The sequence below is a fragment of the Tachypleus tridentatus genome, chromosome 3, assembly GCF_004210375.1.
Source record: "Tachypleus tridentatus isolate NWPU-2018 chromosome 3, ASM421037v1, whole genome shotgun sequence".
NCBI lineage: Eukaryota > Metazoa > Arthropoda > Merostomata > Xiphosura > Limulidae > Tachypleus > Tachypleus tridentatus.
Window position 1 is genome coordinate 12,679,198 of NC_134827.1, and position 27,622 is coordinate 12,706,819.

The 27,622-nt window shown below is 33.4% G+C and overlaps 2 long non-coding RNA genes across 16 annotated transcripts in view; one reads left to right on the forward strand and one right to left on the reverse strand.

Annotated features, from left to right (window-relative positions):
* The window catches only part of LOC143246369 (uncharacterized), a 372,922-nt gene that overhangs the window by 342,462 nt on the left and 2,838 nt on the right, over nt 1-27,622 (forward strand). For 9 of the 15 annotated variants that reach the window (XR_013025939.1, XR_013025936.1, XR_013025938.1 and 6 more), the window contains 2 exons: nt 5,645-5,794; nt 25,173-25,253. This is a non-coding gene — a long non-coding RNA (uncharacterized LOC143246369). Of the gene's footprint in view, nt 1-5,644; nt 5,795-9,017; nt 9,292-25,172; nt 25,254-26,301; nt 26,480-27,622 lie in introns of those variants that run through there. The other 6 variants (XR_013025937.1, XR_013025940.1, XR_013025941.1 and 3 more) reach the window with 6 other exon arrangements.
* LOC143246371 (uncharacterized) lies at nt 10,640-23,898 on the reverse strand. Its single transcript, XR_013025943.1, has 3 exons — nt 23,786-23,898; nt 16,322-16,468; nt 10,640-10,737 (listed from the first exon to the last, which is right to left on the reverse strand). It is a non-coding gene; the product is annotated as an uncharacterized LOC143246371 (long non-coding RNA).

Sequence of the window (27,622 nt, forward strand, 5' to 3'; positions counted from 1 at the left end):
TATACCAAAGTTAATAGAATGCTTTAAATATTAACCATTTCTCTTAACAATTAATTATTTCAGTGGTTGCATATGGTTTATGGGAGTAATGTACGTATGCCTGTCGAAATGATTTGGCCTACAGGCTGTATAACGTACAGTATAGACTGTGGACTTCAAGAATAATGAGTTGATTACAGTATGATTAATGAGATTATAACAAGAATGAAATCTTTAATAGGGAATTTACTCAAGAAGTAATCTACCTTGAAAAGAGAGATTAGTTTGAAGTGTGATTAAACATACTAGAATGGCACGTATCTTTAAATGTGGCTTAAGTATTCTTCGTAATTATAAAGGTAGTTATTTTTAGAAGCTTTGTTCCTCAACTTGTATTGTGCAATAGCTATTCAATTCTAAACACAATGGTCACTAAAAACAATTGACGACGCATTAAAATAGAGTTCTTGGTATAAAGATATAAATCATAATGACATTTAGCTGTGATTATCAGTTAAGTTTGAAAGAAATGAATCTTCATTTTGTGGTCCACTTTGTAGCGGTAGCGTGGTGATCAGTGTGATGTAACAAACATATTCACGTGTTAAATTGTGCGTTTTGTAAATTCCAATCGGAAGGCCAGAAACGCTGATGGCTTGAATCCTCTAGAGACTGGACGCTGTACCAAACCATTCAACTCAAATTTAACCTCCAGTTCTGATAAACTAAAACTAAGTGAATAATCAGTACAATAATTTAGAATCTACGAGTGTTTATATTTTACCTGAATGAAACTTCGTTCAAAGTCTAGAAATCAGTTACCAAACTCATAATAACTCTTTAGTACTTCTAGACAGCTCCCCAGTGGCTCATCAGTAAATCTGAAGACTTACGTCGCTAAAATCAGGGTTTGATATCCGTGATGGGCCCAACACAGATAGCCTATTGTGTAGCTCTATCCAGAAACGATAGCCTATTGTGTAGCTCTGTCCAGAACAGTAAACAGATTTTCAGTGCATTATGATATTTCTATTGCAGTTATTGTTATCGAACATACTCGCTTACCAACAAAGATGAAATCACATTCTGAAATTCAACGTAGCTTGAGAGATGATAATTACTTGGATTGCGTTTGTTTTAATATCAAAAATTTGCAATGCAAACGCTTAATCTGATATTCTCCAAATTTGTCACTAATACTAAATGAACCAGAGTACTTAAGTTTAAGAATATATTTACTAAATTTGTCGGTAAAATGCTTCAGTTAAAATAAGCTCAAATAATCCACGTTTGAAAAAATAGATGTTTATAGCAAGGCTAGTCTTAAAAATTGGTATTCAACACAGAACATATCACTTCACGGTATTGTAAAGTTGGAAAAAAAATAACAAAATGACTAAGCTCCAGCCAGAAAGATTACTTTTAATAAAATCATGTATGTAATTGTAATGGAGCCCACCAGGTGGCCAACACAGCAAAGTATTATAACACTTCGAAGCAGTTCAGTTAATTTATTCCATATTGTTCAGTTATTGTTCTGTTGTTTGTTTTTGTTACAGTGCGAATCTTCTTGCGGCTGTCAAGGTTTTATCTCTGTTGCGCATATGATTCTTTTGTATCCATTAAAGCCGCTGGTAAGTTATGCTTAACATCGATTAAGCACTTCCACAACGAATCTATTCCTTGCTGGAAAAATCTTTGCTAATAACATGCTCTCTTAGTGTTCTGCTTTTCAAACGACGAGTCGGATTTTTCTATATCAAAGCGTTTTCACAAGTTCCCTCGGTAACTTATACAACGAGCAGTGGTTTATGAGAAGGGATTAGTGTAATAACCCACGTCTCTATCTTTGCAAAACAGCGATACAATCTCGTTCGTCCATTGGACGGTCTGTTCCGGATTCTTCTTGTGGCGACACTGCATTCTCTTAATTTTACGGGCACAAATAGAATTGAATCCTAACGGTCTATTACGAAGTGACGAAAGTGCCCATTTGTATGCAAATAGTTTTAGTAAGCTAAAACTGGAAAGCGACTAATATCTTCCGGTAGAACGAAACTCGACGGAAATATAATCTCAGTTGTTTTTTTTTTCTTTCCTTCTTTTTTCAAGGCTATAATCCTTGTTTATCATGAAAGCCGACGCTTCGTCCCAGCATTTCATTATGGTGTGGACTCATCGACCTTAAGACGGTTAAACAAGATGTGGTAAACAGTAGCAAGGACAAGTGTTGAAAGCCTTCCCAATGGATAACACATTGAATAACAAATCGAAAAAAGGAAATGTTCCAAGGAAAAACATTAAAAACTAAAAAGATGTTATTAATTTTTATGAATTTTTGAAAGGAGTAATTTATTACACAAGGAGCTATATGTAGTTCATGTAAGAAAGTGCTGAAATGGGGAAGTTTTCTTTAAATATGACTCTTACGTTTTCAAGATAATTAGTAGTTGTACTTAAATAAGGCATTGCATTTATTCGTAACTGGAAATAAGTATTTTTAAATGAACCTTGTGTTGCTAACAATTAAAAGTAAATTTTATTAAAATACACTAAGTTTTGTTTTTACAGTTATTTTCATATTCATGTATTCAAAACAATATTTATAATGTTTTGAAGCAATATAATACAAGTATATTAATGAATCGAATCATAATACAATAGGAAACATAAATTCTTTGATATATAACAAATAAGATGGTAATGTATAGTCCCTCGCTGGTACAGCGGTTTGTTTGTTTGTTTTTTAATTTCGCACAAAGCTACTCGAGGATTATCTGTGCTGGCCGTCCCTAATTTAGCAGTGTAAGACTAGAGGGAAGGCAGCTAGTCATCACCACCCACCGCCAACTCTTGGGCTACTCTTTTACCAACGAATAGTGGGATTGACCGTCACATTATAACGCCCCGACGGCTGAAAGGGCAAGCATGTTTAGCGCGACGGGGATGCGAACCCGCGACCCTCAGATTACGGTACAGCGGTAAGTCTACGGATTTACAACCCTAAAATCAAGTGGTTTGATTTCCTTCGGGGGACTCGGCAGATAGCCCGACGTGATTTTACTATAAGAAAGCACACACATATTAATGTATAATACATTGGTGCTCAAGTTATTTAAAATGTCAAACTATTAAAATAGAGGTAATCTCTTCGAAACTATTTTTTTAATTTGTGGTAATCTGCAAATCAAAACATCCGATAATCCAAAATTGGAAGAGACAGAAAGGTAGAAGTAATCACAAAAGAAAAACTATTATACATATGATAATCTTCAAAAGAGAAATTCTATTCCATTTGCACAGGTACTTCAATATTGAAGGTCCTTCAAAGAAGTGGCCTGTTAAGATCTAGAATTATTTATATAGCTTTCAAAACAGTGAGTGAGAAGAACAAACATACGATACTCAGTAACATAATATGATCACAACAAGAACTCTAACGAGCTTTCAGCTGAGATCTCTCGAGTTATTGAGCACTGATAGCATATCAAATACTACCCACAGCTGTTGCTAACAGCTACTGAGCAGACATAAGTAGCGCAGACAGCTGGTCCCGAAGGTACAAAGTTCCAGTCTCTTCTGTTTGATGTGGTAAAGATACTAATTATGTTTGTTTGTATGGACAACCCCAATCTGTATTAGCTCAACTAAAACTTCTTTATTCATCCCTTGTTCTAACGGTAATCGCTAGAGAAACTTCACATATCTTAGCCTCTAGGGTTTTCAGAAGTGCTCGTATATCTTAGAGACAGTGATAGATTATTTTGAAAATTGTACCCGAGAGAAACGTAGTCTTGGTATGGCGGCGACATCTTATAGGGAAGCCAGCTTCGTTTTTCATAAATAAAAAAAACTTCTCAGCATGACTAGTTCGAGCAATATTCAATTATTGTGCATTTAGCAACCCTACTTTTATCTTTTCTTTACCTTGTAATACGTGCCGCTTTCCTTACTATGACTACTGAGAGTGGAAAGGATGCACTGCCAATAAAGCAGTCAACTCAGTAAACAGATCTGTATTTCTTTACCACCTCTCAAGATGACCTGCCAAATACATAACGTATGGTTAAGTTTCCTCAGCTGGTGAACCTTAAGAATAGCCCTCGAAATCTCTGGATAGTAGCAGGTTTTTTGAATGGCAAAATACGAGTTACTGTTTTATTGTTATGGAAGAACAACTTTTTATGTAGTCGTAGCTGTTATGATAGATTGTGTTAGAATCGTGACGAAAAGTTAATTGCAGTAACTTAAAGCGTAAAATAAAATTTTTGAATCAACTAGTTTGTGTAAACGCATCGTCATTTGGGCAAAATTAACAACGTTATATAGTTTATAAGATAAGCCATTTTGTTGTGTTACCGTACTGAAGACTTCTAACAAAGAAAAATAAAAAACAGACATTTGCTTTGAAAGTTCAATAAAGTAAAGCAAATTATTGAAAAACGTTACGGGAATATTCTTCTTTGTGGGTTGAATTTAAAAAAATAAACATTATATCAAAAATACAACATTCATTAGGTCTCTTTAACAGAAGCAAAGATATGTGTGTGTGTTTTTTCTTATAGCAAAGCCATATTGGGTTATCTGCTGAGCCCACCGAGGAAAATCGAACTCCTGATTTTAGCGTTGCAAATCCGTAGACTTATCTCTGTAGTGGGGAAAGCACAAAGATATGTGTTATATCATTATTACAAATCGCCCCCAGTGACACAGCGATATATCAGCAGACTTATACTGTTATAAACCGGGTTTCGATACTCGAAGTGGGCAGTGCATACATTACTGTTGGTGTAGCTTTGAGCTTCATAGCAAAAACAACATTATTATGATAAGTGATATCATGAGTAAAAAATGAGAATATTCATTTGTAATATTGTTACAAATGTATTTTTGATAACAGCAAATGTATGATGTTTTAAAGAAAATTGCCAAGAATATTGATTCTTCGGTCTAGATGCTTCCTCCCAAGAAATCGAAGAAAATGTGTAGGCGTCTATTGGATTTGTCGTATGAGTTACAGGCACAATAGTTAGAAAAGTTAGAACCATTAGAACAGAACCTATTTTTAGATCCATTGTGCAAATAATAAAAACGAATGTTTTGACTTTTATGGCTTAGAAAAACCTTTTGTGCGATGACTGATGATCTGGGTGCGATTTGACCCTATGGTAGACTTTTGGACTTCGGAACTGGCGAACTGGTTTCGAAGATGTGTAACACCACAAAATATTTTCCCTTTCTTTACGTTATTGGTTACGTTATTAGAATGGCAGTCAGTCCTTTAACATTTGGTAGGAAAATACTGATTGGATAATTTTCATGTGGTCAGTTGTTCAAAATTATGGATGGTATTAGATAGCTTTGGCATAAGTATAGACATATACACTACAAACTCAATGATGCAATATAAGATTTATGATGAGCAGTACTCGTTTGTCATCCACTCTCCGTTTCTAAGTTGTTATTTTGATAACTTCACTGTTCATACTTAGATAAAACTATCTCAAGTTTCTCCGTAAGTTCAATATAATATAGTTATCTGTGTGATCGTATACGTTTTTGATGAACTTATCGAATTTTTGCTTCCCTTTGGTAACAAACACATCAATATTAAAACATTAGTTGTTGTTTTCGAATCAATGTGACTGTTTTTGCATTTTATTAGGATCTACCAGGATAATAAACTTCCCTTCCTCAGTAAGAAAAACAAGTCAAATGTTATTGTGGAAGAATATCCAAAGCGTATGACTAAATTTAATATGGACGATAAGAGGAAGTCCTTAAGTTCTACATGAAATCGTTTCCTAAACCACAGGTAAGTTTTGTACAATTTATATAAACGTTTTAACACTCAAAACGTCAAGAGAATGTTTTCTTATATATCTCATTAGATATCTTAGCAATCTGCTTTGATTTCTGGGTTAGACATCATTTGTATGTGCAAGTGGATTTAAATATAAAAGTTGTCGAAAAATTGTCTTCACCGTCTCACACATCAAGTGACCGAATAAAAAAAACACTTCAGTATGATGACAAATCACCCTCACCATCAATAATAAACTGGGAAGTAGAACGTCACGAAACATTAAGCATATGAAGATTGTTTTATAAAGAAATCAAAATTATAAAACGTTCAGAAACAAATATTAAAACGTTAATTCATTATAAATTCGGAATATATTACCACGACTAAAAATCTAGTTTTAATCCCGTGCTTTCCTTTTCTGAATATTTAGATTTAAAATATAATATTCCTCTTCCAAGTCTCAAGAAAAGGAAGTATTTTTGGTATTTCAGTACATTTATAACCAATATTTCTTTTATAAATATTGTAGTTTCAAACATTGCACAATAGAGTACGACGTGCCATTTTACGAAGCGTCTGTACCAATGTGGTAATCACTAAAATACATTTATTAAATTATCCCAATTTACATAAATTTTCTTTTTGTGCACGAAACTGTGACTTTACGAAGTTTCTGAAACACTTCTGTCGTTTATTTTATCTGTCAGAAACAGCAGATATCTCTAGTTACCAGAAGCATGACGAATTAATGAACCTCTGTTGATCCACAGACTCTCTGATTGTCGCCACTGTACCTCCATTCTTCTAATATAGCTTTCACTTTACACAATTATTCTCCTCTTACTGCAATGATTAGCACACAGCTATTGTTACTATAATAATTTTGTCTTATGAAAATCATAAGATTAATCTTTTCCACTATTAAAGGTAAATACGTGATGAGTATAATTACTTTCAAGTCGTTTTTAAGAGATGAAATTCGTTAACTTGTTCTAAATTTCCGTCTTAGAAAATAGATCTCATTTCCTTCAGCTACCGTGTTATAAAGTACTTTTCTAAGATACTTAAGTCCATTTAAAGTTCTAAGTTGCCTTGTAGGCCTAGGGTACTTACTACTTTGTTCTTCGCTAGTAGAAATAGTCGATTTCAAAGCTGAAAGTAAACAGAAGGTCCTAATGGAAATAGTTACATCACGTAAACAAATCATTAGCGCCATCTAGAAACGCCTACTACTAGGCAAGAATAAGCGAAGTTAATAACTAGGGGGCAGCACGGATGTCGTTATGGTACTGTCTTTTAAGTCATCAGTTAGGGCATGGGAGTGACCTGGAAATTCGTCATACTGACGTTAGGGGGCGTAAGAGTACTTGCCAATTTGATTTGTTAGTCACGTTTAAATGACTGAATTGGAAAAGCGAACTAAAATCTTGTTTCCGTATAATATGACAAGCACGCTCGTCTACATTATTCCCCACTTTCTATTCTATTTTTTTCCCCCAACTGGTTCTTCCAGCTTTAAAACTTTGAAGTATTTCAGGCAGTGCTTACACAGAAGAAAAACTTAGTCGGTGACTCTGACAGTTTGTTCGACAGCATATTTTCAAATGACACTGAAAAAATCCAGTTGTTATTGCTACGGTTGAGAATAACATAGAATTTAATTGTTCATTTAACAATTAACCGTAAACGCTTATGATTCGAAAGTGTGTGTTATGCATTTTTATTAATAAAGGTAAGATGTTTTGCATCATTGCTAATATAAGCTTAGTTTTATTAAAGGTTTTTATTAAAATGTACTGAACTTTTTTCGTGTTAAATGCGTATTTCTTAAGTTTTTTTTTTCTATACTTATAACATGTTTTCAGCTTTGTTTGAATCTTGTTAAAGCTGTAGTAATCATTTAAAAATTTACTATTGTAAATAATTCAGTTCTGTTGTGTGTTTTTTCTAAATATTTACTTGTTGTTTTCACTCTACGTACATATACTAATTATTTTATATTAGATTAACACAAGTGATTGCGTATAAAAAAAATAACAAAAACTAAGACTAACAGCACTTCGTACCTTTTCAGTACATTCACGTCTGAGTTTTATTTGTTTCTATTTTTTGTGAAGCGACGCCACCTAACGTTTAAATCTGCTTTTCATCATTTCACCGAATCATGCTTTTTTCAAATAGCAGAAAGTCTTAGCGAATGATTTATGAGATTTCTACAAAGAGTTTAAACATTACTTTCAACAACTGAGCTTTTGGTGATCTTTTGAGATCTGTTCAATGCAAATCTTGTCGGAAAAAGATCAACATTGATCAAAACACTATGCTTAAAAATCTCGAAAAAAACTATAAAAATGTAAACGTCCTTAAAAATAATTACAGTAATGTTAATATTTTCTCAAAAGTGATTGATTTTTAGAGATCCAAAAACTGCTGCGAACGCAATAAAAATGTGTTTATACACATACACACATAAATATAAATTGTAATATAAAAAGACATGAGCTAATCTAGATAACAAACATCATTCCAAAGTTGCTGAAAGCCACATTAGTATACCTGCAATTGAGAATTTTGTGATCACTATAAATTAATATATTACAAAAATTTGTCAAAAGATGAATTAGAATATTTATTTCTTCTCGCATGAGTAAGATATGTGATAAGTAATTAGATTTTGTTATGCTTTAAATGGATACCTACATAACTGTCTATACTCCTTAAAACTGAGCTTTTAAGGACAGCGTGTTCTTTGAAATTCTATTTTATTTGAAAAGTTGTCCACGTTTACTCGCTAGTTGTTTTTTGTCTCCTGTTTTATTAATTATGAAATCGAATCACAAAAGTGAAAACGCTTGACTTTGAATTCTGTGCTATCGTTACATTATTTAGTACACTTTATGTACTCGCAGTGGCACTGTCGTGTGTTATGAGCTTCAATCTATGGATTTAGTTTCGGAGGTAATTTTACAACCTGCAATAGATATGTGTGCATGTTCTTAACTCGATGAAGCTTAGGAAACTCATCACACAAACTGCTCTCGCGCTACTGACTCTTTCCTGTTACTGAACTTCTATTCTAGAAAGATGACTCCTAAATATGCAAATAGCCTTATTAGACTTCATATCCACTAGAAGATGACTGTTATAAACAGCAGCCTCATCCTATGACCGAAGCCATGATAATTCTTGAGCAAGAGTCGTATGTATGAGTTTCTGTCATCTGTGTCTGAATCAGACAATTATAGTCTTATTTTCGTAGCGCCATTTGAAGCAGCCCTCGTTGTAGTTTAATGGCTTCCGTTGAATAAACAAATGATAGGATAACTAATGTCGTTGTTTTATTGAACTTGTGCTACAACGCATTACTCTGTTAGACCTTTCAGAAGTTTAAAGCAATGGATAACCACCGAAATATTTCATTACCAGTTGTACGGTCAGTATATTCGTCCATAAATCACAAGAGTTATGAATAATGTGCTGTATCCAGATGTAGATGAGACGATACAGTGAGTTTAATTTTATTACTGGAACTACACAACTTTATGACCGATGTTAACTTCAAACGCTTGTCACGATATTAATTCACTATTGAAAGAAAAGTCTCCGAGTTTAGAACAGTCGTGTAAAGGTTTTGATACAGAAAGTCCATTTTCTTTGTGTCATTTAATTAAAACTCAAAGCACCCATCAGTAATATCTCAGTCATAAATGAAGAGGTGTGAAAAGTCGCTTTTAAACCTTTCTCTGAAATTAAATCATGTTTCTAGTTTATCTGCTCCCCGATGGTACAGTGGTAAGTCTACGGATTTATAACGCTAAAATCAGGGTTCGATTCCCCTCGGTGAGCTCAGAAGATACCTCCCTGTGGCTTTGCTATAAGAAAATACACACACTCTAGTTTATCTAACACAATATTGCGAGAGATAAACCTGGAAAATTTTACAAATAGGTTTAAATGTTATTTTCTATAGTTTTCCATTAATACGTTTAGGGTGAGCTGAAGAATCACACATTAAGATGCTTTCTTTGGATAGTGACACAAACCGTGAATTATTACTTATATAATGAACCTGGTCTTATCTGATTACAAGTGTGAGCAGAGTTCTAATTTGTTTGTATGGACTTCATCATGCTTTATTGTTTTCTATCATGGGCTATTTGCATAGTTGATACTACTATTTTATACGTACGACAGACTCGTTTGTTTGAGTATTTTCGCAGTTTTGTGGTTAATATTTGGGGTATCACATACTTCATGACAGAAATCTTCTGACAATAATGAAAACTTAATTATTCACACATTAAATCCGTTTGATATAACGTCACAGAAGTGTTTTTGTAACGAAAGCTTAACACATTACTAACTTTGAACACGCAAGTAATGATCACATTTCTTCATTTGCGATCCAATATACAGATAGCACTTGTATGTTCAGAGCTGTTCTTCCATAAACAAGCTAAAAAATAGTTTACATTTTTTGTTATAATCTCAATTTTTTTATTTTTATATCTTCATGCTTTTCATGGGTTTTCCCGCACAATTTCATTATTTTTGAAATTTAGTTACACATTTGGCCATGATGTTTATAGCTATATAGATCTACATTACATTTTTTGTACTGACATAGGTATTATACTGGCCACTGTATAGATCATTGAAAGTTCAGATTTAGTCAGTCTAGTATCATTGTATGTTATCAGCATTAGGACTTGTGTTTCTTGATTCTTTTTTATCTTAAAGTAAACGTTGTTATCAGTAATGTTGTTTTGCGAAATATTGCTTGAAACTAAATAAGGGGTAATGTTTCGTAAAAGATTAGCTCGCGTGACTTCCATATTCATTTAAACTTTTGCTACTTACCCAAACAACAGTACAGTTACGTCAGTAACTTGGAAGGTATTCTCACGTTGTAGCCAACTCGAGATTTAACAAAGTTTTCGTTGTAGAAAGATCTGTAAAACGTTTAAGAAAATGGACTTGTTTTAACAACGGGGAAACTGATCACCATCTAGTTGTTGCTATGTTTCGTACTAATATGTGTAACTTTACACTTGATTGTATATCAGATTAATTTAAATAAAAAGCATAATTTTGGAACTTTAATACATTCTTAAAGCAGAATGTTTTCCAAAGTTTTAAACGAAAGTTTAATGAAACTATTTCTAATTTAATTTTCCTTACCATAAAAGGCTTAGAAATCAATAGTTATTCCCAGCTTAATTCAAGCATAAAATTACGAATCCTTTAGCTACGTGTTTGAAGCTTGTAATGCGAAGACTGGTGGTAGGGAAATGAATTCGTTTCATTTTGTACATGTCTTTATACACAGCAAGCAAACTAACATTGTTATGCTATAATATACCTTTACGCTACATTATTTCACTTTTCACTAGGATTTCGATAACCGAATTTCCTATTCTGAGCTAAAAATATGTATAACATCAAAGTAAGATTAAAATTATTTTGAATAAATGATTTTTTTCTTACAACTTCAGCCGTAAAATTTTTGAAGGCCTTTAAGTCAAACACAAGTTTGTTTTTTTATAATGATACAGAATGAAATCAACATTACCTTATTTATGTTGCTACCATTATTCTGAGCTTTTTTGCCTAATATCACCTTCAACTATTTACGCACAGTTGTTGTTATACTCTATATATGTGGCTATTACAAAAATAATGTTGGAGAATAAAACTGTCTATAGTGTAACGAAGTAAAGTATTATCAACAAATTCGTATTTAATTTTCGTAGAAATCTAACGATCTCTAGCGTTAAGTAACGTAACAGTATGACCTAAGTAGAAAAACTCAACGTATTCATCTGATAAAGGAAACACAGATATTCGCTAAGCAGAATTGTCTTTAAGAGGTCTTAAACATGCATTTAATTATTTACAGTATAATCTATAATTCAGTCATTAAGTTTGTACTACGTCAGTTGTCTTTATCACATTCACTGTTGCTGTCGAATTTCCAAGCAAAACGTAAGTTTTTCCTTTAATTCGGGTGTTAATATTTCAAACTTAAAAATTAATTTGTGAGGTATTATTTTTTCTTTATTATGAGTAGTACGGTTGTTTGTTTAGAAGTAATTCACTTGATGTTTATCTCTAAGTGCTGTATAAAGAAAACCAATTTGAAGCACACTGCTTCAACGATGTGTGTATATGTACATGGCATTTCATTGTTTGAAAACACTTGTAAAGAACGAAGGTGCAGTCAAAATACTGAAATATGTCCACGCGCTCTTACTCATGTTTTACATTTTACTCGTGTAAGGAAAAATATAACTATACCATTGAGTAATTATGTACAGGTTAGTGTTATTTATACAGCATTTAAAAGTTATCTGGCTTATTTCTTGGGTCATTAATGTAGAGTCACTTCGTTTCTAATATATGAGTGATGGTTATAAAAAACAAGGCATAACATAAAACAAATACAAGAATATACATGAGAATATTAAATCACTATAAGAGAAATGTGATTCAGCTCACTTTTAAACTAATATAAATATTTTAAAAATTAATAAAATAATTATAATTAGCCAGTATAAACGCAATGTAACGTCTGTGAACTTCATAGTAAATCTGTTTAAATTATAGTTAGATAGAATAAACCCAATGTAACATTTGTTTATTAAGCCTCGCATTGGCTCGGCACTTAAGACGCTGAAAAACCGGCTTTCGATGACCATGATGGGCTGAGCACAGGTAGTCAGTGCATCGTGTAGTTTTGTGCTTAACAAAAACAGAAATTAAACTATCTATTCAGTTTACATAACCATATCTGGGAATTTCATAGCATATCTGTTTGAATATTTTACTGGTTTAAAATATGTTTCAGAATTTATTGTGAAACTTTAAATGTATTTAAAATAAACGTGCGTATAAAACAACATGTGAGTAATATTCACTTCACATCATAATGAACGTTAAACACATCTCAGTACGAGAATGATATGCTCAGTAAAATATAAATATATCTCATTCATTCGTATATTTTAATTTGAAAATGTCTAACTTGTGTTACACTGTGTTATAGTTAGGGTGTATCCACGTATATAAATCCAAGCTCATCGGGTGTTTTTGCGTTTAGACCAATGTCAATATTTAATTACAACTTTCCCTATAAATGCTAATACTATTTCTAATACAAGAAATATCATACAAAAAAAAAAACACATTTTCGTCACTGCAGTGTTTACTGTTTCCAATTTTATATGCTTAATGTAACTTTCAACATGTCAACTTTATTTGCTTCCTACGCATCATATTGAATTTTACTATCAACTAACTAATTCTGTGCCTCTCCTCACTGAGACTTTTTTAGTTTTCTAAGAAAACTACTATAGTAGTTTTGTCATTTTTGTAAGTTTTGATGCTTTTTTCTTCTCATTTTATAAGAGTTGACACTGTTAAGACATCTATAACCAATGATATTTCTATCGTTTGTTTTGACATTACTTATACGTCACAGAGACTCGTATACCCAAAGACGACATCAACTTTAGAGAATCCAGTAAAATATGAAATTTCCGTATATTGAGACATCCTTCACTCTATAATAAGAAACCAGTCAAGACTCATTCTTAAGACAACCTTGTGCCTTCAACTTTTGTTTTTGCTATAACAGAACTAGATTATGCTTTACCGTAAAATTGACGTTCACACTTTACTTATAGTATAAGTTGTTTTGTATTCAATTTCTTAAGAATTTATCTTAATTTCGTGTTCATCTATGAATTGCAAATAATGCTAGCCTTCTTTGGGAACAGCTTGAACAGTTAGATCCTTTTTACTTAACGAACAATTCTCCAAAGATGTTGCACGTGCCGCAATCCCTAAACTCAAAACGGTCTATGTCCAGTTTTATATTCCAGTCTTACCCGTTCCACAACGGCCTATATCCTAGAAAATTCAATTTCTGTTTCACTCATCGATTCCATTTCAACCTGACCCATACCCATAAAAATGTTTGTTTTTAACGCTTTTGAAATAAACTGTTCCTGTAGTTATTCTAGAGTACACATAACGTTCCAGGTTATCACTACTTACACTATTTTATTTTATTGTAAACTATTCCAACCTAACCTATAGCAGCGTGGACTTTTTATTGTTTAAATATAGGGTGGAAATGCTCTCTAAACTGAAGCCAGGGCTAATTATTTTTTATCGTGTTATAAAGATACAACCAAGTGATCAGAGAAACAAAAGTGTGTGTGTGTGTGTGTGTATATATATATATATATATATATAGAGAGAGAGAGAGAGAGAGAGAGAATGTGTTTTATAAGTACAAATATTCACAACATAAAAATCAGTTCAAACTTGTATTTTTTATACGTGAAGTTGGTGCAATAGAAAATTTCTAACAGAGAAAACGTTTTCAGAACGTAAACTGTTGTGCAAAGCTGAAATTAATTGAACGATTTCATTTTTGGACATTTTCTGGAGACCAAATTGTACGTGCATAAATCTTTATTAGGTAAGGTACACTATAGAAAACAATATTCTTCCTTCTTTTTATCATAGATTTTAATTTATTGGTTTTGTTATATGCCTTTTCTCCATTTTTGTGCGACCCCAAACTTTAAGGGACTATGAAAACATTCCTCCTTAGCCACTCTTGTATTTGTTATATGTAATATAAAAATGAAAGTTCGAAATTTAAACTACTTTTTTATAGCTCAAATTCTTGAAAATAAATCTAAATTTTCAAATAATGTATATTGAATTTTTCAAAGGAATTATTGACCCAGTTTCCTATGTATGGAAATAACGTAAAAATAAATACAGTATGATGTTTTTCATCTTCTGCTGCACGACTATCATCAGTATGATAAAATTGGAGGTTATACGCATGATATCCGACTCACCAATAAGTTTATTGCAAACAAAAGAGAACTGTATTCAAATTATTTATCCTTCAGAAGTTGAGCAGCAGTTGTACTAATGAATTGTGTATCCGAAATTCCATAGTTTGTGCTCTGCACTTTAGTTCCGAGTACTTTTGCGCAAACTTTAACAAACAACAATCTTCACGGGTTTTTAAGCCCTTCATGATGCGGATAGCAAAAGTGTATGACACCCAGTTTGGGTACGATACATGCGTAGACCACCCAGGGTGTGGGTCTCGGGCAAATCACCGATTATTAAAAATATAAATGTAGAATTTTACACTTGAACAACTTTTTCTGAGTAGGCTGTTTCACAACCTGTTTTATTTGATTTTAATAAATCATGAACTACCGTTTGTTAACCTGAAATATCGTGTTACTGATTTAATGGAGAACAAACAAGTGTGATGTCAGCCGTGATTGAAAAATGGATTTTTAATTATAATCAACTCAAATAAAAATTTCAGATCTTTTTCATTTAAGGGCACTTTGCTCTAAACAAAAATTTGGTTTGTTTATTTCATAGCAAAACGACATTTAACTATCTGTTCTGTCCGTCGCGGGGAATCGAACCTCGTTGCAAGTCCGTAGACTTACTACTATCCCGACCTAGGACGCAAAAGTTTGGAATATTTCTTATTATGTTTATACTATGTTACTCAGAATAGTGGCTTTGGATCTTTCACATGTTCAGTTAGCTGAAAACAGTTGGATCTTTTGGGTGTCCAAGCATTTTATTTCTATTTTATCTACAGTTATTCCTGACAAAGACTTGGACTAATTTTGCGTATATTTAAGAGATGTTGCCTAAGAAAATGAATTTACTAGGATGCAAATGTAGCAAAGTCGTAACGCACGTGAAACACCTATCTTGTACAGACAAACAAAATTGTGGCGTAAGTAAAAGCAGATAGATATCTTCATTTCCTAAATTATTCACGATACGAAATGTATGCATAATTTATTTTTTATGATTTATATATGTAGTTTCTAATTTCATAATTTAAATCGGTTTTTATTTACAAATGATTTATGTTCATAATCTGAAATACGGTATAATCACTTTTTGTACACTTTCTGAAACTAATATAATGTTTTTTTCATTCAGTCCTGTCTAGCAATTTTCTTTGCTGAAACACCAAATCAACAAATCTTTCTCCTAGGCTGTACTATAAAACATCATATTATTTTGTTCTTTAGTGTAGAGGATTTGTATATTGTCATAAACTGCTTTTTGTAGTAATAAAATATATATAAATATATTTATATAGAGAGATTGTGTTGGGCCTAGGATTCTTCTACAGTAGGTGCCTCTAACTTGTTGGCGATAAACTCAGCGATATATGAACAACATGCACTCCATTTGTTTCAAAATAATATTTTCAAAATAAGTTAGATGTATGTACAAAAATTATTTTCACTATGTATATCATAGTTGTATTCTAAATACTATACAGTTCTCTTATTAAAATTCCAATTAAGTCAATTCAATTGCTTTAGAATTCAGCTGATAAACAGAACTATTTTTCTGTTTTTATCTTAAACACTATCAATGTATAATTCACTTATTCCTTTTCTTCTCTCTCTCTCTTTTTTTTTATTTTATCACAACAGTATTGGTGTATAATTCACTTACGCTGCCTCGTGAGTTACCGCAGCTGTATCCTGAACTTTCGATACTTGTCTGCTTTTCGCACATCGGCCTACTTCCAAACGATTGTCTGCTTTTTGTCAAAAGTCCACACAGGCAGGTTCATTTGGTTCAGAAAACCAAGTCATTATCCTAAAATATCAGAAAACTTAATTTCACTTTAACATATCACTGTTAGGCTGTTCACTCTTAAGACGGTTAACGTCACGTTTTTAACTTTTCTCTGACCGAACGTCTCTTTTACGTGACTTCACATTCTGCTCTCTTGCAGTTCTCTGGTCTCCATTATTTACATCTCTCACTGAGGTGTTTTAGTTATCTCCGTAACTTCGATATCAAGAACTTACAAACACAACTTCCAATAATCGTCTGCTTTAAACTCTCATATCATAAAATAAACTGAGCAATCATGAAATATTAACTCACAAAATAAATTAATTAATCCTTGCTACACTAAGCAGTCTTTTATATCTGACATATATCTTATGATTACTGGACTAGATATAATTAAACACAGTGATCCGGTTAAAAGTACTGCAAATTTTAACTTCATAAGATTGTTACACTTAAGATCATATCACAAACGTCACAATTTCTGAAGAATTTTCGATTTTTACGTTACTTACTATATATGACTTCTACTTTCTGTGTTACATAGGGTTTGGTTTTCCGTGTTATGTTTCCGAATTATGATGTGTTCTATTATTCATTTCTTCATGTTGAAATTCATTTTCTTATTTAATTACATGCTAAATTTTTATTTCCCAAATGTTTCGAAACCATTCTAACACATTCGTTTCATTTACTGAAACAAGCTTTTCTAATCTGGAATGGGGGGAGACTGAATCTAAAATAAACCTAAATTAGACTGATGCCAATATCAACTCGGGAAAGCCAACAAAAATCCAGATGGAGTCAGCCCGTACTCCCTGTTTTCATAATATCCATGGATATTTCAGATATGTAACTCATTATTCGAAAAAGAGATCTGCGGGTCTATTTTTCTCATTTACTAACAGCTTATCAAAACTGTCTGTAGTCTCATTTTTTCTCACTGCATTTTATGTTCTAGACAAAAAGGCCCGGCATGGCCAAGCGTGTTAAGACGTGCGACTCGTAATCTGAGGGTCGTGGGGTCGCATCCCTGTCGCGCCAAACATGCTCGTCCTCTTAGACGTGGGGCGTTATAATGTGATGGTCAATCCCACTATTCGTTGATAAAAGAGTAGCCCAAGAGTTGGCGGTGGGTGGTGATGACTAGCTGCCTTCCCTCTAATCTTACACTGCTAAATTAGAGACTGCTAGCACAGATAGCCCTTGAGTTGCTTTGTGCGAAATAAAAAAAAACAAACAAACAAACAAACTAGACAAAACAACTTGAACGTTATGTACAAGATGGAGGATTTAACCATTTTTACTCTCTAAATATTCGGTGCCGAAAAAGCCTCCAAAGAAATATGACTCCCATTTTCTTTGTAGGCAGTGAAAAAAAAAGTGATGAAAATTGACGAAACATCAAGCAAAGAACTCCTTGAAAAGTACATATACAATGGATCGCTTTTAGGTAAGGTTTTAAGGGAACTGATTTGAGAGTATAGAGAAGGTTGTCGTGTAGAGAGAAAAGAAAAGAATGATTTTAACTAAGTCTCTTATTAGCTCAATTCGAAAGAATAACAGCCACGTATTTTTAAGTACACGGATCTGAATCAAATGTAAAATATTTACATTTCTTCATCAGTGTGTAAGTGGTACAAGACATGTGGTTTAAAAACTGATTATTTGCTTCTTTTGTTATTCCGTATTTCTTTACTGTCATATATAATAAGACATTTTCTTTTAACGCGTCCTACAGATTATCTTATTATTTCTAGTGTGTGTGTGTGTGTGTGTGTTTTTCGTATAGCAAATCCACAAAGGGCTATCTGCTCAGCCCACCGAGGGGAATCGAACCCCTGATTTTAGGGTTGTAAATCCGGAGACATACCGCTGTACTAGCGGGGGGCGTTATTTCTAGAAAAACGAAACATGTAACTATTGTGTATTTAACTACTGATATAAGATTATATGAAGATAAATATTTGAAATACAAAAAATAACGTTATCCAACTGGTTCACTTCTTATATGTAACTATGGTGTATTTAACTACTGATATAAGATTATATGAAGTTAAATATTTGAAATACAACAAATAACGGCCCGGCATGGCCAAGCGCGTTAAGGCGTGCGACTCGTAATCCGAGGGTCGCGGGTTCGCGCCCGCGTCGCGCCAAACATGCTGGCCCTCCCAGCCGTGGGGGCGTTATAATGTGACGGTCAATCCCACTATTCGTTGGTAAAAGAGTAGCCCAAGAGTTGGCGGTGGGTGGTGATGACTAGCTGCCTTCCCTCTAGTCTTACACTGCTAAATTAGGGACGGCTAGCACAGATAGACCTCGAGTAGCTTTGTGCGAAATTCCAAACAAACAAAAAAAATAACGTTATCCAACTGATTCATTTCTTATATGTATCTATAGTTTATTTAACTACTGATATAAAATTATATGAAGTTAAATATCTGAAATACAACAAACGACGTTAGACAACTGGTTCATTTCTTATATGTAATTATTGTGTATTTATTTGACTACTATATAAAGTTAAATATTTGAAATACAACAAATAACGTAGGCCAACTAGTTCACTTCTTCAAATTGTACGTCTTTCAACAGAGTTTATTTTGTTTAACTTCACATTCATATACAGGTATATGTTTTATTTTTAATCCCAGCATGCATATGGGTTGATTATTATCTATGTGTGGATTTCTTTTTCTTTCTTCTTTGCTTTTACGAATAATTGTTTATTCTATAAAATAAAATGATATTTGTAGTTTGAATATTTTTATATTTAACCCAAGCAGTATCTGTCAGCCTTGTGTGCCCGAAACCTTGACTCAACCTGAGTATATTGAACAGGTGAGCAAAGTTTCAGGTGTGTTGGGTTGGCTAAGAAGCTGCAATCAACTGATTAAAGAAAACACGGTATTTATACATTTGGTATTCCGTAAGGTAGATATATATTTCTCTAAAATAAAAAAAATCACCGTTTGTCTTATTTGCTTAGCGGATTGGTATTGTTGTTATTGTTAATGATATAATGATGTTACAATTTTAGTATCGGCGTTGATTAATTTCTGATGTATTCCCAGTGCAGAAATAAATGTTACCTATTCTATCTCTTGGTCTTGTTTATAAAATAAAATATTTTCCGACAATGTCTTTTTTTAACATCAACGCCAGAGAAAAGACAGTCATTAGTAGAAAAGGAATATCAGAGGGACACAATTTCAAAATCTTTAATGCAATAATTTCCTCCGTTCTTGATCTCTTCTTGTTTGTAACTGACGTCTTCTTCATGTTTGGGAGTCACTTTCCAAGGTTAAGCTAACGTACTTTGAAATAAGATTAGTGATTCACAAGAAAAGTATCTGTGTTGGCGAACAATCTGTTGTTTGAAGAAAAAGATCACAAGTAACTCAGATGCAGATCTCAGAAGCTAAAATCGGGTTTCGATACTGCTGATTGGCAGGGAACAGATAACTCATCGTATAACAGCAATCAAACTCAAACCAAAGTTTGGAAAAACTGGTGTCAAACAGGGTGAGAATTGTTTATTGGAACACAGTAGCTGGAAAATTAACTGTTTTCTCTGTTAACTATGATGAAACATGAGTTTTAATATTTCATTAGTTAACTGAAACTTGGAACCTGTAAACCCGTGGAAAGAAGTTAAAGGATAAAATCCTTTGTTCATTTTGGTACAAAATTTCAAATTCACAGATGCATTGTTTTAGAAAGGTGATACATACGTATCCATGACGCGAAGAGAAGTGAGTAAGCCGTCAGAAAATGTTCACACTTGAACTATTCTTGTTTTTAGTCATTAAGTGATATTGAAACGTCAATTGTACCGAGTTCTTTTGCAGGTAATTTTAAAACTTTATTTTCCGTTATTGTTTATAGTGGAAAACAGGTATTTTAACGAAGAAACGCCAACGATAACAACAAGAGCGCGAAATAATACGTTACAGTTGCAATCGTCGATGAAGCATAACCTGTCAGGGAGAAACCAAAATGAGTGGAATGAAGTTACTGTAGTTTCCCTCATCCACCTGAAAACTTGTCTCAACCTTCGTTTTGAAGAGGTGAGCAAAGTTTCAGGTGTGTCAGAGGAGCTTATCTTCTTCTGTTTATCCCAGTGGAAAATAACCACCATCATCTTGTTTTGACCTTCGTTTTGAAGAGGTGAGCAAAGTTTCAGGTGTGTCAGAGGAGCTTATCTTCTTCTGTTTATCCCAGTGGAAAATAACCACCATCATCTTGTTTTGTCCTTCGTTTTGAAGAGGTGAGCAAAGTTTCAGGTGTGTCAGAGGAGCTTATCTTCTTCTGTTTATCCCAGTGGAAAATAACCACCATCATCTTGTTTTGACCTTCGTTTTGAAGAGGTGAGCAAAGTTTCAGGTGTGTCAGAGGTGCTTATCTTCTTCTGTTTATCCCAGTGGAAAATAACCACCATCATCTTGTTTTGACCTTCGTTTTGAAGAGGTGAGCAAAGTTTCAGGTGTGTCAGAGGTGCTTATCTTCTTCTGTTTATCCCAGTGGAAAATAACCACCATCATCTTGTTTTGACCTTCGTTTTGAAGAGGTGAGCAAAGTTTCAGGTGTGTCAGAGGAGCTTATCTTCTTCTGTTTATCCCAGTGGAAAATAACCACCATCATCTTGTTTTGACCTTCGTTTTGAAGAGGTGAGCAAAGTTTCAGGTGTGTCAGAGGAGCTTATCTTCTTCTGTTTATCCCAGTGGAAAATAACCACCATCATCTTGTTTTGTCCAGATCACTGAAATTAGTTTGTAGTTTGTGGAGTTCTTTTTAAAACCATTTGTAGCATAAATAAATGTGTATTTTTGTCTATAATTTGAGTGAATATATTTTTTAAATCACTAGAATCTTTTGAACTTCTTAACAATTAGTCATTTTTCCTAAACTAATGGTTTGTAATACGCTTGCAGTGCCAGGCTTCTATATGGTTTTAGAACGCTGGCAGTGCCAGGCTTCTTACGGTTTGTAATACGCTGGCAGGCTTCTCTATGCCAGCTGTATGCCAAACCATATGGTTTGCCTGGCACTGCCAGGCTTCTCTATGGTTTGTAAACCTGGCAGTGCCAGGCTTCTCCATGGTTTTACAAACTGGCATAGAGAGGCTGGCAGTGCCAGGCTATGGTTTGTAATACGCTGGCAGTGCCAGGCTTCTCTATGGTTTGTAATACGCTGGCAGTGCCAGGCTTCTCTATGGTTTGTAATACGCTGGCAGTGCCAGGCTTCTCTATGGTTTGTAATACGCTGGCAGTGCCAGGCTTCTCTATGGTTTGTAACGCTGGCAGTGCCAGGCAGTATGGTTTGGCGCTGGCAGTGCCAGGCTTCTCTGGTTTGTAATACGCTGGCAGTGCCAGGCTTCTCTATGGTTTGTAATACGCTGGCAGTGCCAGGCTTCTCTATGGTTTGTAATACGCTGGCAGTGCCAGGCTTTCTATGGTTTGTAATACGCTGGCAGTGCCAGGCTTAAATGGTTTGTAATACGCTGGCAGTGCCAGGCTTCTCTATGGTTTGTAATACGCTGGCAGTGCCAGGCTTCTCTATGGTTTGTAATACGCTGGCAGTGCCAGGCTTCTAATACCGGTACTCGAGCATATCTAATTATGTGACTTTAGCAGTTACAAATTGAATTATCTTTCCCAGTGTGTTCTAGAGGGAAATTTTTTCACATCAAACCAACTATCTGCAAGCCCACGTGATATGACGACTATGACAATGAATCAGTTTAAGTCTAGGTTTTCTACTGGTTATAAATTTAATGGAAGTCGACGTCAAAAAAATCTATTAGAAAATTGTAAATCAGAGCATGTAAGAGGTAGGTGTTGAAAGTGATTTTTGAATTTTCAGTTATTGCTCTTTAGCCCCATATATACTTAATGCTTAAAACTTGTATAATACCAATATTTTATTGATTATCTATGGTTTAACGTCAAGTTTTGTTCTTATACTATCATAATTAAGTAGTTTAATTAAATTTTGAATGTAACTCACTAAAACGTCGTGACAAGCGCAGTTTAACCTGCCCGCGTACTAATGGTTAATCATGTACGCACCAACCTGACATGCAATCAGTCATGCTGGTACATTCACGTTCTCTTCCAGGGCGTGGGAGTCGCCAGTTTGCCTTCTTTCACACCATTGCTGATTTTCACGGTGAGATTCGCTTATAGACTCAAAACTACCACATCAAGTATTTATAATTCTGTGAAAAGCGAAGCTGAAATATCAGAGGAAGCATTCAGTCAAAACGTTGAAGATGGGACATGTGATAATAGATATTATTTTCAACATTCTATAAACCCTGCAAACCCTGTTTTAATCCTAAACCAAATGTTCTCAATCATGTTGATAAAGAGTTTGGCTATAGAACTTCCTAAACATGGTACGGCTTGCATCTAATCCTAATACACGATTGTGTTGTCCTTAAGTTTTAAAAGTTCTGAAATAATATATTTGATAATACACTGTTTATCTAAAAAACAAGTAACGTTTGAAGTTACTTCTAGTTTTCTTTGATTATATCTAATTCCATTAACAAAAAGGCCCAAATGAATAATAGTTTGTGTGAAAGCAAGTATTGCTTTACTTGACATTTGACACTGTTATATAAAGTTCTTTATATAGAGATGCCCCCCGCTGGTACCACGGTAAGTCTATGAACTTACAACGCTAAAATCAGGGGGTCAATTCCCCTCGGTGAGCTCAGCAGATAGCCCGATGTGGCTTTGCTTTTAGAAAACATACGCACTGTGTAGAGACTCATATTGGTTTATTTTACAACTGAGACTATCATATAGTTTTTTTAGTAATGCATTTCGTAAAACATAACTATGTTTTATGACTCATATTTATTAATTAAACTGAATAATTTCTTTTAAATTATTACTTTGAAAAGAAGCTCATACAAGATAAGGTTTCACATGCAGTCTGGTGAATTTTATATCAATACAAAAGTATCCATATTATAGGTTGTCCAATAATCTAATAATTCTGAACACACTATCTTTACATCAAATAATACAAATAATACAGCTCGTTTCATAAAATTACAGAGACTTTTTGGGCCTTAGTGGGACATAAAGATCAATTTGCATGCTTTGTTAGCATTAGATATTGGATATTGAACATACTTCATGCAGAAACAAATATTTTAAACATCTACGTCATTTACTATGACAAGGTATTATCATTGCAATCGTCTTATACGAGTTTGATTATATGGGCTGTAGCGAGTATAAAAAGAGTAACATTCGACAAGCGTAACCAGAACTATATCAATAATTGTTTTGAATTTTTATCAATAAATTGCCTACTTACTTTAAAAATCATGTGTTATAAATATCTACTTCAATTCAGAATAAATGATTTTGATTAACTTCTCCCTGGCTCATTTTCTTTCAAAGCATTTCCTTTACTTGGTTGCATGATTTTGAAGACTCTGAATAAATAATATTTACTTCATCTGCATGCTGTTGCTATGGCTTGTTGTGTTCTTGTTACCTAGGAACGGTATTGAGTAACATTGCACTTTATACAACAACGTGTATTTTAAAAGGGCAAATAAATTACGAGGAATAACCAATTAATCCAAAATCTACGAAGGGGGTAAATATTTATCTCATCAGAAGAAACAGTGTTTACACTGCGATTTGAGATCACCGTATAAACTCCACGGGGAGAGGGAGAGAGACTTGAAGTTTTTGATATTTTACGTAATATAACGCTTGTCTTCTCACTAAAAATATATGTATGATGCAGCTTAGTTTTGTTACTAGTTGAAATGCTGTGTCTAAATTAGGATACGATACTTAAGTAACTGCAAGTCAAAAATAGTGAACTGTGTATGCGTTTAAATTAGGAAACACCTGTGACTCTCTTGATTCTGTAATAGTTCCGAAATGAAAACGTGAGCTGGTAAATGATTTACTGAGAAATCAGAGCTTTCTAACTCTAATGTTATGACAACATAATGAGCGAGCTATTTGAAATACGGAGTAAACTAAATTACAGGGGGAAACTTGGATGTTTCAGACTTTCTGTTTTTTAATGAATAAAATATACTTGCACTGATTTTCTGACTTTGGTAAAAGTGAATAATGAACAAAATTGGACCATTAATGAAGAAAAAAGGTTACGGCTACATTTCTATAACTTACAATGCATCAAAGGAAAGTAACATGAAAAAAAAACCTAGAAAGAAATAAAGGATTTTTTACGCATCTAAGAATTTTTATATTTAAATTTTTTGAAAGAAAACTGAAACCAAACTGGATAAAATGTATGTTGGTGTGCTTTTGGAGATACACAAATATTAGCAGGTACAACATCATAGGGGATATGTATTTATAACCAGAATTCAAACTTCGTAAAGCAGTAATTGTTTGCTTATTAAGCACAGTAACTCAAATAATAATATTTGTACCTCTACAGAACATAAGAAGTTATTTCGAATTTTTAAATAAAGTATATTTAAAATATATCCCATTATTTATTTCCAGTCATAGATAAAAACTGAAACGTAACCTCATTTATACTTTACAAAAATGACATAATTAGTTTTAAAATTTTAAAATTATTAAATTATTCATTTATCAATATACTAATTTAATTTCTTAACTTTAATATTCGTAATATATATATATATTCTTGATTGGTACTTGTATGCATACTAACTATAATTGTTGTTGTTGTATATTTAACGCAGAGCTGCACAACGGGATACCTGTGCTTTGTCCACCGCAGAAATCGAGTCCTGGATTGTAGCACTTACCACTGACCCACCGAGGTATAGATTCCTAATTACTTTCTTAATGATGCATGAAACTGCCATTGATTTAGAATTATTTCGCTCTTAAAAGAGAATTTCAAGTTTCCTTTGATATGCAATTACACTGATGATTAATTAGTTTGAATAATTAGCAAATCCATAACTACGTTATTGTGATAGATTCTGTATTGAATTAGCAATAAAAATAATACATTATCTAATATTTACATTTATTGTTTGGGTTAAGATATCAAAATAAACAATGATTATATTAATACAGGCATTTCCGATGAACGTAGAAAATATGCTTTACTAAATCTGTGGGCATTCTTCACGGGATATTAACGTTCTTTCGTCTTAACACAAAAATGTTATAATTTCACAATTACTGAAGTATTTCATAATTTCTTATAAACTTAAGTTTTTATTATTTTTATAATAAAATTATACAAATATCTGGAGTGTAAAGGGCGTTTTTTTCTGAACTTTTTATTAAAATGTGTAAAACCCTCCAGTATGTACTACAAATTTTGATTTTTTAATATAAGTTATAGTTATAAGACTTAAATATTCTGGATTTGGCCCATGTAGTTTATAATATATTTTTAGTGTATCTAACAGTAAAACGTCATAAAACGTATTATATTTCTAAAAATAATAAAACGAATAAAAATGTGCTAAGAACTGTTAAGTTAAGATGTATATGGGTTACTACTATTAAGGTAAGATGTATATGGGTTACTACTATTAAGGTAAGATGTATATGGGTTACTATTATTAAGGTAAGATGTATATGGGTTACTACTATTAAGGTAAGATGTATATGGGTTACTACTATTAAGGTAAGATGTATATGGGTTACTATTATTAAGGTAAGATGTATATGGGTTACTACTATTAAGGTAAGATGTATATGGGTTACTACTATTAAGGTAAGATGTATATGGGTTACTTCAAAGTTTTTAACATTTCGCTCTCACTAGAAGTCAAGATAATCTTATATATATTAGATATCACATGCACTTGATTAGGATTGTTGTTGTTGTTTGTTATTAATCATATTAAGGCTACATAAAGGGTTATCTCTGCTCTTCTCATCATGGATATCGAACTCAGTTTCTAGCAGTGTAAACATGCAGACATTCCGCTGTGCCACTTGGGGACATCACTTAGGATCACTCGCTTAACAAATCACCTACTTTAACAGAATACTGACCAAGGTACAGATTGGTGGAATTTGAAAAGTAAATACCAGTGTTTTTACTGTTAATGCTAGTAGATTATGACTTATTTCCCTAAACCCGAGCAGTAAATTTAGATTTACCCCTCGGACGGTTGTAACATCTGATAATATTTAAGTCTCCTTGGCTGAAAATTAATCCAAATCATATTATTATCTACCTTTTATAATTAGAAGGGAAGTTCCGTGAATCATTATGTTAGTTTTGAAACAAATTTCAGATCAAAAGTTTGTGTGAAACCGATTTTTATAGTGTTTTCTTGTAAAGTGTAAGAGATTATTTACATCAATGATAAAACAAAGATGGCGAGTGAAAAGGTGCCACCAAAACATTTCACTGACGAGCAAGCAATAAAGCTGTTCAATCACACAGATGAAGAAGGATTGATAATGATTCTTATCTTGAATATGAGACTCAAAACAAGATCCAGTTCCAGTTCTTGTGAATCAGTTGATCAAAGGAGGTCGTTGATCCAAGCAGGACCTAGTGATATAAAGAGGTCACCAATGCATGCCACAGCTTGACTTGATCTGCTTTGTATATCTAGGTTCACTACCAGAATCAGAAATGATGATTAGGCTCAGGTAGACATGCAAGATAAGTTAGCCACAAGTAATGACTAAGTTTTTTGGCAAATAACAGGCGCGACCCTGGTGTACACGCTGGTATCAAAGATAATCCATCACTCATCAACTATTTCAAGCTCTGTTTACTGTGACACGTTCAGTGCCTCTATAAACAAGTAACCAACGAACATGTTTCAGAAAAAAAAAAACTCCTGCTCAAAGACAGTCGAGGTATTTGAACTAGACTCCCTTTACCCAATATGAGCTGCTAAAGTTTCTAGCGATGACATCAGCAATAGGCATCGACAAATGACATAGCATTCGAGACAACTTCGTCATGTACTAGTCTCTCTACCCACCCTTCTATCACCAAATATTCAACAGGAAGAGGTTTTAGACTATTTATTCAACGGTGCTTTATGTAGGCACAGCTGATCCTAAAGGGTAAACGTAATTAAGAAAACTGAATTTTTATAAGGTATCAGAATATCATGAAAATAATTCCAATACAACGTGCAAAAAACTAGGTTTAAAGAGCTAATAACCTCATAATATGACCTTCAGCTTAAATAAATACATG